Source organism: Taudactylus pleione, unplaced genomic scaffold, assembly GCF_031769625.1.
Source record: "Taudactylus pleione unplaced genomic scaffold, aTauple2 ptg000469l, whole genome shotgun sequence".
In the NCBI taxonomy this organism is placed as follows: Eukaryota; Metazoa; Chordata; class Amphibia; order Anura; family Myobatrachidae; genus Taudactylus; species Taudactylus pleione.
In genome coordinates this window covers 834,263-842,898 of record NW_028284871.1, presented here as the reverse complement: position 1 = coordinate 842,898, position 8,636 = coordinate 834,263, and positions in this window count along the sequence as shown.

The following is an 8,636-nucleotide window of genomic DNA, read 5'->3' as shown; positions in this document are numbered from 1 at the left end:
CAGCCCCCACCTAATGTACCACTACAGCCCCCACCTAATGTACCACTACAGCCCCCACCTAATGTATCACTACAACCCCCCACCTAATGTACCACTACAGCCCCCACCTAATGTACCACTACAGCCCCCACCTAATGTATCACTACAGCCCCCACCTAATGTATCACTACAACCCCCACCTAATGTACCACTACAACCCCCACCTAATGTACCACTACAGCCCCCACCTAATGTACCACTACAGCCCCCACCTAATGTATCACTACAGCCCCCACCTACTGTACCACTACAGCCCCCACCTAATGTACCACTACAGCCCCCACCTAATGTATCACTACAGCCCCCACCTAATGTATCACTACAACCCCCACCTAATGTACCACTACAGCCCCCACCTAATGTTTCACTACAACCCCCACCTAATGTACCACTACAGCCCCCACCTAATGTACCACTACAGCCCCCACCTAATGTATCACTACAACCCCCACCTACTGTACCACTACAGCCCCCACCTAATGTATCACTACAGCCCCCACCTAATGTATCACTACAACCCCCCACCTAATGTACCACTACAGCCCCCACCTAATGTATCACTACAACCCCCCACCTAATGTACCACTACAGCCCCCACCTACTGTACCACTACAACCCCCACCTAATGTACCACTACAGCCCCCACCTAATGTACCACTACAGCCCCCACCTAATGTACCACTACAGCCCCCACCTAATGTACCACTACAGCCCCCACCTAATGTACCACTACAGCCCCCACCTAATGTATCACTACAACCCCCCACCTAATGTACCACTACAGCCCCCACCTAATGTACCACTACAGCCCCCACCTAATGTATCACTACAGCCCCCACCTACTGTACCACTACAGCCCCCACCTAATGTACCACTACAACCCCCACCTAATGTACCACTACAGCCCCCACCTAATGTATCACTACAACCCCCCACCTAATGTACCAATACAGCCCCCACCTAATGTACCACTACAGCCCCCACCTAATGTATCACTACAGCCCCCACCTAATGTACCACTACAGCCCCCACCTAATGTACCACTACAGCCCCCACCTAATGTACCACTACAGCCCCCACCTAATGTACCACTACAGCCCCCACCTAATGTACCACTACAGCCCCCACCTAATGTATCACTACAACCCCCCACCTAATGTACCACTACAGCCCCCACCTAATGTACCACTACAGCCCCCACCTAATGTATCACTACAGCCCCCACCTAATGTATCACTACAACCCCCACCTAATGTACCACTACAACCCCCACCTAATGTACCACTACAGCCCCCACCTAATGTATCACTACAACCCCCCACCTAATGTACCACTACAGCCCCCACCTAATGTACCACTACAGCCCCCACCTAATGTATCACTACAGCCCCCACCTACTGTACCACTACAGCCCCCACCTAATGTACCACTACAGCCCCCACCTAATGTATCACTACAGCCCCCACCTAATGTATCACTACAACCCCCACCTAATGTACCACTACAGCCCCCACCTAATGTTTCACTACAACCCCCACCTAATGTACCACTACAGCCCCCACCTAATGTACCACTACAGCCCCCACCTAATGTACCACTACAGCCCCCACCTAATGTATCACTACAACCCCCACCTACTGTACCACTACAGCCCCCACCTAATGTATCACTACAGCCCCCACCTAATGTATCACTACAACCCCCCACCTAATGTACCACTACAGCCCCCACCTAATGTATCACTACAACCCCCCACCTAATGTACCACTACAGCCCCCACCTACTGTACCACTACAACCCCCACCTAATGTACCACTACAGCCCCCACCTAATGTACCACTACAGCCCCCACCTAATGTATCACTACAACCCCCCACCTAATGTACCACTACAGCCCCCACCTAATGTATCACTACAGCCCCCACCTAATGTACCACTACAACCCCCACCTAATGTACCACTACAGCCCCCACCTAATGTATCACTACAACCCCCCACCTAATGTACCACTACAGCCCCCACCTAATGTACCACTACAGCCCCCACCTAATGTACCACTACAGCCCCCACCTAATGTACCACTACAGCCCCCACCTAATGTATCACTACAACCCCCCACCTAATGTACCACTACAGCCCCCACCTAATGTACCACTACAGCCCCCACCTAATGTATCACTACAGCCCCCACCTACTGTACCACTACAGCCCCCACCTAATGTACCACTACAACCCCCACCTAATGTACCACTACAGCCCCCACCTAATGTATCACTACAACCCCCCACCTAATGTACCACTACAGCCCCCACCTAATGTACCACTACAGCCCCCACCTAATGTATCACTACAGCCCCCACCTAATGTACCACTACAGCCCCCACCTAATGTACCACTACAGCCCCCACCTAATGTACCACTACAGCCCCCACCTAATGTACCACTACAGCCCCCACCTAATGTATCACTACAACCCCCCACCTAATGTACCACTACAGCCCCCACCTAATGTACCACTACAGCCCCCACCTAATGTATCACTACAGCCCCCACCTAATGTATCACTACAACCCCCACCTAATGTACCACTACAACCCCCACCTAATGTACCACTACAGCCCCCACCTAATGTATCACTACAACCCCCCACCTAATGTACCACTACAGCCCCCACCTAATGTACCACTACAGCCCCCACCTAATGTATCACTACAGCCCCCACCTACTGTACCACTACAGCCCCCACCTAATGTACCACTACAGCCCCCACCTAATGTATCACTACAGCCCCCACCTAATGTATCACTACAACCCCCACCTAATGTACCACTACAGCCCCCACCTAATGTTTCACTACAACCCCCACCTAATGTACCACTACAGCCCCCACCTAATGTACCACTACAGCCCCCACCTAATGTACCACTACAGCCCCCACCTAATGTATCACTACAGCCCCCACCTAATGTATCACTACAGCCCCCACCTAATGTACCACTACAGCCCCCACCTAATGTATCACTACAGCCCCCACCTAATGTATCACTACAACCCCCACCTAATGTACCACTACAGCCCCCACCTAATGTATCACTACAACCCCCACCTAATGTATCACTACAACCCCCACCTAATGTATCACTACAGCCCCCACCTACTGTACCACTACAACCCCCACCTAATGTATCACTACAGCCCCCACCTACTGTACCACTACAGCCCCCACCTAATGTACCACTACAGCCCCCACCTACTGTACCACTACAGCCCCCACCTAATGTATCACTACAACCCCCACCTAATGTACCACTACAGCCCCCACCTAATGTATCACTACAACCCCCACCTAATGTACCACTACAGCCCCCACCTAATGTACCACTACAGCCCCCACCTAATGTATCACTACAGCCCCCACCTAATGTATCACTACAACCCCCACCTAATGTACCACTACAGCCCCCACCTAATGTATCACTACAACCCCCCACCTAATGTACCACTACAGCCCCCACCTACTGTACCACTACAACCCCCACCTAATGTATCACTACAACCCCCACCTAATGTACCACTACAGCCCCCACCTAATGTATCACTACAGCCCCCCACCTAATGTACCACTACAGACCCCACCTAATGTATCACTACAACCCCCACCTAATGTACCACTACAGCCCCCACCTAATGTATCACTACAGCCCCCACCTACTGTACCACTACAGCCCCCACCTACTGTACCACTACAGCCCCCACCTAATGTATCACTACAACCCCCACCTAATGTACCACTACAGCCCCCACCTAATGTATCACTACAACCCCCCACCTAATGTACCACTACAACCCCCACCTAATGTACCACTACAGACCCCACCTAATGTACCACTACAACCCCCACCTAATGTACCACTACAACCCCCACCTAATGTACCACTACAGCCCCCACCTAATGTATCACTACAGCCCCCACCTACTGTACCACTACAGCCCCCACCTAATGTACCACTACAGCCCCCACCTAATGTATCACTACAACCCCCACCTAATGTACCACTACAGCCCCCACCTAATGTATCACTACAACCCCCCACCTAATGTACCACTACAGCCCCCACCTAATGTACCACTACAGACCCCACCTAATGTATCACTACAACCCCCACCTAATGTACCACTACAGCCCCCACCTAATGTATCACTACAGCCCCCATCTACTGTACCACTACAGCCCCCACCTACTGTACCACTACAGCCCCCACCTAATGTATCACTACAACCCCCACCTAATGTACCACTACAGCCCCCACCTAATGTATCACTACAACCCCCCACCTAATGTACCACTACAGACCCCACCTAATGTATCACTACAACCCCCACCTAATGTATCACTACAACCCCCACCTAATGTACCACTACAGCCCCCACCTAATGTATCACTACAGCCCCCACCTACTGTACCACTACAGCCCCCACCTAATGTACCACTACAGCCCCCACCTAATGTATCACTACAGCCCCCACCTAATGTATCACTACAGCCCCCACCTAATGTATCACTACAACCCCCCACCTAATGTACCACTACAGCCCCCACCTAATGTATCACTACAACCCCCACCTAATGTACCACTACAGCCCCCACCTAATGTATCACTACAACCCCCCACCTAATGTACCACTACAGCCCCCACCTAATGTACCACTACAGCCCCCACCTAATGTATCACTACAGCCCCCACCTACTGTACCACTACAGCCCCCACCTAATGTACCACTACAACCCCCACCTAATGTACCACTACAACCCCCACCTACTGTACCACTACAGCCCCCACCTAATGTATCACTACAACCCCCCACCTAATGTACCATTACAGCCCCCACCTAATGTACCACTACAGCCCCCACCTACTGTACCACTACAGCCCCCACCTAATGTATCACTACAGCCCCCACCTACTGTACCACTACAGCCCCCACCTAATGTACCACTACAGCCCCCACCTAATGTACCACTACAGCCCCCACCTACTGTACCACTACAGCCCCCACCTAATGTACCACTACAGCCCCCACCTAATGTATCACTACAACCCCCCACCTACTGTACCACTACAGCCCCCACCTAATGTACCACTACAGCCCCCACCTACTGTACCACTACAGCCCCCACCTAATGTATCACTACAGCCCCCACCTACTGTACCACTACAGCCCCCACCTAATGTACCACTACAGCCCCCACCTACTGTACCACTACAGCCCCCACCTAATGTACCACTACAGCCCCCACCTAATGTATAACTAAAGCCCCCACCTAATGTATAACTATAGCCCCCACCTAATGTATAACTACCGTCCCCTAATGTATGACTACCTCCCCCACCTAATGTATAACTAAAGCCCCCACCTAATGTATAACTACCGTCCCCTAATGTATGACTACAGCCCCCTCCTAATGTATGACTGCAGCCCCCTAATGTATGACTACAGCCCCCACCTAATGTATGACTGCAGCCCCCTAATGTATGACTACAGTCCCCTAATGTATGACTACCGCCCCTACCTAATGTATGACTGCAGCCCCCTAATGTATGACTACAGCCCCCACCTAATGTATGACTGCAGCCCCCTAATGTATGACTACAGCCCCCTAATGTATGACTACAGCCACCACCTAATGTATGACTACAGCCACCACCTAATGTATGACTACAGCCCCCACCTAATGTATGACTGCAGCCCCCTAATGTATGACTACAGCCGTCACCTAATGTATGACTACAGCCCCCTAATGTATGACTACAGCCACCACCTAATGTATGACTACAGCCCCCTAATGTATGACTGCAGCCCCCTAATGTATGACTACAGCCCCCTAATGTATGACTACAGCCACCACCTAATGTATGACTACAGCCCCCTAATGTATGACTACAGCCACCACCTAATGTATGACTACAGCCCCCTAATGTATGACTACAGCCACCACCTAATGTATGACTACAGCCCCCTAATGTATGACTACAGCCACCACCTAATGTATGACTACAGCCCCCTAATGTATGACTGCAGCCACCTAAAGCTCCCCCTCCTCTTTCCTGCCCTCTCTCTCCCCCCCTCTCTTCCTCCTCTTTCCTGCCCTCTCTCTCCCCCCCCCTTTCTCTTCCTCCACTTTCCTGCCCTCTCGCTTCCCCCCCTTCTCTTCCTCCTTTTTCCTGCCCTCCCTTCCCCCACTCTCTTCCTCTTTCCTGCCCTCTCTCTTCCCCCTCTCTCTTCCTCCTCTCTCCTGCCCTCTCTCTTCCCCCCCTCTCTCTCTTCCTCCTCTTTCCTGCCCTCTCTCTTCCCCCCTCTCTCTCTTCCTCTTTCCTGCCCTCTCTCTTCCTCCTCTTTTCTGCCCTCTCTCTCCCCCCTCTCTCTCTTCCTCCTCTTTCCTGCCCTCTCTCCCCCCTTCTCTCTCTCTTCCTCCTCTTTCCTGCCCCCTCTCTCTCTTCCTCCTCTTTCCTGCCCTCTCTCTCCCCCCTCTCTTCCTCCTCTTTCCTGCCCTCTCTCTCCCCCCTCTCTTCCTCCTCTTTCCTGCCCTCTCTCTCTTTCCCTCTCTTCCTCCTCTTTCCTGCCCTCTCTCTCCCCCCTCTCTCTCTTCCTCGTCTTTCCTGCCCTCTTTCCACCCTGTCTCTCTTCCTTCTCTTTCCTGCCCTCTCCCCCCCCTTCTCTCTCTTCCTCCTCTTTTCTGCCCTCTCTCTCCCCCTCTCTCTCTTTTCCTCCTCTTTCCTGCTCTCTCTCCCCCTCTCTCTCTCTTCCTCCTCTTTCCTGCCCTCTGTTCCCCCTCTCTCTCTTCCTCCTCTTTCCTGCCCTCTCTCTCCCCCTCTCTCTCTTTTCCTCCTATTTCCTGCTCTCTCCCCCCTCTCTTCCTCCTCTTTCCTGCCCTCTCTCTCCCCCCTTTCTCTCTCCCTCCTCTTTCCTGCTCTCTCTCCCCCCTCTCTCTCTTCCTCCTCTTTCCTGCCCTCTCTCTTCCCCCCTCTCTCTCTTCCTCCTCTTTCCTGTCCTCTCTCTTCCCCCCTCTCTCTCTCTTTCTCCTCTTTCCTGCCCTCTCTCTTCCACCCTCTCTCTCTCCCTCCTCTTTCCTGCCCTCTCTCTTCCCCCCTCTCTCTCTTCCTCCTCTTTCCTGCCCTCTCTCTTCCCCCTCTCTCTCTCTCTTACTCCTCTTTCCTGCCCTCTCTCTTCCACCCTCTCTCTCTCCCTCCTCTTTCCTGCCCTCTTCCCCCCTCTCTCTCTTCCTCCTCTTTCCTGCCCTCTCTCTTCCCCCTCTCTCTCTCCCTCCTTTCCTGCTCTCTCTCTTCCCCCCTATCTCTCTTCCTCCTCTTTCCTGCCCTCTCTCTTCCCCCCTCTCTCTCTTTCCCTCCTCTTCCCATTTTCTCTCTTCCTCCTCTTTCCTGCCCTCTCTCTTCCCCCCCTCTCTTCCTCCTCTTTCCTGCCCTCTCTCCCCCTCTCTCTCTCTTCCTCCTCTTTCCTACCCTCTCTCTCCCCCCCTCTCTCTCTTCCTCCTCTTTCCTGCCCTCTCTCTTCCCCATCTCTCTCTCTCTTCCTCCTCTTTCCTGCCATCTGTCCCCCCTCTCTCTCTTCCTCCTCTTTCCTGCCCTCTCTCTTCCCCATCTCTCTCTCTCTTCCTCCTCTTTCCTGCCATCTGTCCCCCTCTCTCTCTTCCTCCTCTTTCCTGCCCTCTCTCTCCCCCTATCTCTCTCTTCCTCCTCTTTCCTGCCCTCTCTCTCCCCCTATCTCTCTCTTCCTCCTCTTTCCTGCCCTCTCTCATCCCTCTCTCTCCCTCCTCTTTCCTGCCCTCTCTCTTCCCCCCTCTCTCTCTTCCTCCTCTTTCCTGCCCTCTCTCTTCCCACTCTCTCTCTCCCTCCTTTCCTGCTCTCTCTCTTCCCCCCTATCTCTCTTCCTCCTCTTTCCTGCCCTCTCTCTTCCCCCCTCTCTCTCTCCCTCCTCTTTCCTGCCCTCTCTCTTCCCCCCTCTCTCTCTCTCTTCCTCCTCTTTCCTGCCCTCTCTCTTCCACCCTCTCTCTCTCCCTCCTCTTTCCTGCCCTCTCTCTTCCCCCCTCTCTCTCTTCCTCCTCTTTCCTGCCCTCTTCCCCCTCTCTCTCTCCCTCCTTTCCTGCTCTCTCTCTTCCCCCCTATCTCTCTTCCTCCTCTTTCCTGCCCTCTCTCTTCCCCCCTCTCTCTCTTCCCCCCTCTCTTTCCCTCCTCTTCCCATTTTCTCTCTTCCTCCTCTTTCCTGCCCTCTCTCTTCCCCCCTCTCCTCCTCCTCTTTCCTGCCCTCTCTCCCCCCTCTCTCTCTCTTCCTCCTCTTTCCTACCCTCTCTCTCCCCCCCTCTCTCTCTTCCTCCACTTTCCTGCCCTCTCTCTTCCCCATCTCTCTCTCTCTTCCTCCTCTTTCCTGCCATCTGTCCCCCCTCTCTCTCTTCCTCCTCTTTCCTGCCCTCTCTTTTCCCCATCTCTCTCTCTTCCTCTTCTTTCCTGCCATCTGTCCCCCCTCTCTCTTTTCCTCCTCTTTTCCTGCCCTGTCTCTCCCCCTATCTCTCTCTTCCTCCT